This window comes from Littorina saxatilis, linkage group LG10 (assembly GCF_037325665.1).
Source record: "Littorina saxatilis isolate snail1 linkage group LG10, US_GU_Lsax_2.0, whole genome shotgun sequence".
Taxonomy (NCBI): Eukaryota; Metazoa; Mollusca; class Gastropoda; order Littorinimorpha; family Littorinidae; genus Littorina; species Littorina saxatilis.
In genome coordinates this window covers 45539703-45542755 of record NC_090254.1, presented here as the reverse complement: position 1 = coordinate 45542755, position 3053 = coordinate 45539703, and positions in this window count along the sequence as shown.

Below are 3053 nucleotides of genomic sequence, written 5' to 3'. Positions count from 1 at the left end.
TGGTATTTCTACTTGTGTGTGTGTGTGTGTGTGTGTGTGTGTGTGTGTGTGTGTGTGTGTGTGTGTGTGTGTGTGTGTGTGTGTGTGTGTGTGTTGCACGCAAACACTCTTTTTACTTGCTGTTTAACACCTTCCAATTACTTGATAGTTCACTCATAAATAGTTACTCCGCTGCCTGCGGTTAAGCGGATATTACTGATTTTTGCAACAAAGTGTTTTTTTCTGAAGTGCATTTTTCAAAAAAACTGGGCCACTTTGCCTGAAAATTGCGTATAGCTGCTGCCACTTTTGAGTACCAAGAAAAGTTGTTTCAGAAACTATATGCATTTGTCTGTCAAGACTCAAGTGAAACCAAATTTGCTCGGGAGTACCCTCGTGCCTTAAAATCGGCCTTAGAGCCATGTTTCTTACTCGTCTAAAATAACCAAAACATGATTACAAAGTCAACGAAAGTAGATTCGTAGAATCGCCCAAATCAACGAAAGTCGTTTGTGTTTTTGGTGTGAACTTCGTTTCACCGTCAACCGGAAATGACGTGTACGCAACATTTGTGATTTAGCACTTCCTTATATGGTACGAAACGAATGTCACGTGGTTGGTTGAAAAAAGCCTGTACTAAATAAGCTTATTTCTAACATGCTGACTGTTGAAGCATATGATACTAGACACATTAGCAAAAAGAAACAATATTTTCCGGCAGCCAATAGCGGATAATTATTATTTTCGAGATATAAAATCACATTATATTATATTACCCGCTATTACGAGTTAGTCGTGTGACAGAGAGGTTTTTTTGCACACGAGACTGTAGATGTCTCACGACGGCGTAGCCGAAGTGAGACAGCAGCAGTCGATACACCCAATGATCGATACACCCAATGATCGATACACCCAATGATCGATACACCCAATGATCGATACACCCAATGATCGATACACCCAATGATCGATACACCCAATGATCGATACACCCAATGATCGATACACCCAATGATCGATACACCCAATTCCTTTAGCTTGTATCGTATACATTAGTAAGAATAGGCCTAATTGTGTTCAAATCCAAAAGAGACCGTTGGGTCGATATATTTGTGATTGTAATGTAATTTTGTCAATAACAACGTTCCAACAACTGACCTTTCTTGGGTTTTTTAATTCTAATTGTGTTCAGTTTGACTTGATCAAGACGTTCCTTCTTCTCGTCGCTCCTCGCGTCCACGGCGTCATTTGAAACTGCCGATTTACCACCTGCAGTGTGAACACGTGCTCTCCGCGTGCACATCTCGCCAGACGTGCTTTATCTCGGGGTCATGTGACTGCAGGCGCGAGATAAGACGAGAGAACAGAGCGACATGTCGTTAACCCGAGAGGAGGGTAATATAAGATATATATCCGCCGTTTTGCTGATCGTATGGGCTATATATCCCACTTCAATGACCTTAGATAACGCTACGGTATGCAGACACGCATGTTTTGATTTCTTTTCAACCTTGGGGCATTAAGCAGATAATTATGCTGACGCACGAACAGCTGTTGATGATTACAAGAAGTACTGCAACTTTATAGGACATTGACCTGGGCACCACAACGAACAAATCATATTGAAGCTGTAAAAATGCCTGTGGTTTAACGTCGATTTTGTCCTGATAGAAATGGTGTAGGTGGTGCCCACGTGACTCCCTAACAGTGTGTGTAGCCATACATCCCAGCTGAAATGTTCATCCGTGAAAGCTTGCATGAAAATAACAAACAAGGCACACCGAACCTCAGCTATCGGAAAAGAATTTAAATCATGCTCTCCACAAGAACAGGGTATTGAAGTTGAAAAAGAAGCCATTTCCCGGCAATCCATACAAAGCCCGAACACCAAAACCATTCCGCTCTGACTCCGCGATAGCTACGTGGATTTAGATCTGGAACGCTCGTGTGCGAGTACATGTTCGTCTGTCTTTCGTCGGTTCCCCTTCTGCTTCTTTATTACCGGGAACACACACACATACACACTCACATACCCACACGCAGACACGGACGTACGCACGCGCACGCACACACACACACACACACACACACACACACACACACACACACACACACACACACGTACCCACACGCAGACACGGTAGCACGCACGCGCGCGCACGCACGCACGCACGTACGCACGCACACAAACAAACACACACACACAAACACACACACACACACACACACACATACACACACACACACACACATACACACACACACACACACACTCACACACACACACACACACACACACACACACACACACACACACACACACACACACACACACACACACATACACACACACACACTCACATACCCACATACCCACACGCAGACAAGAAAGAGCGAGAAATTTTCAAAGAATTAATGTTGCGGATTGTCTGATAACAAAATCGGACGGTGCGTTTTGGCGCTAGACCTAACTTGTAAATTCTAAATAATAAATTGACAGCTTGTTACACAAACAATATTAAATCATAAAAGAATTCTTTTTTCATCAAGACAAGATTAGTACAATTCGAAGGTTTGAAAAAAGAAATGTCCGGAAGCAGGGTCACGCAAGGTCGTGGTTCTCGTAGCAGACGACAGTAATGCCTATCGCCAGTTCCTCTGAACAGTCAAAAGCTATCGCTCTAGTTCGTGTGAATCACAGCCGTTTGGTGCGTTTAGATTCAGAGGTACATAATAACGTGCTATTGCAGATAAGCTTACAGCGAGTCGCATTGGAAATCACAAACTGACGACTACATTGTGAAAAGAGGGAAACTGGATCACACGGGTTCACGATGGCTCAGGGGTCAGATAAACCACGCACAAATAAATTCTTTGAAAATTGCTCGCTCTTTACGGAGGGCACCTAGGATGTTCTCAAGCGGTGAGTGTTTAAATGAAAGGGTGTTTGTACTTTCTGTAAAAGCCTGACAGTATAAGTGATGGTTTACAGGAGGCTTACTGTGCCTTTAAGCCTACTTGCTTTTCATATATGTCATGTCTGTCTGTCTTTGCTTTGTCTGTCACCTTGTTAT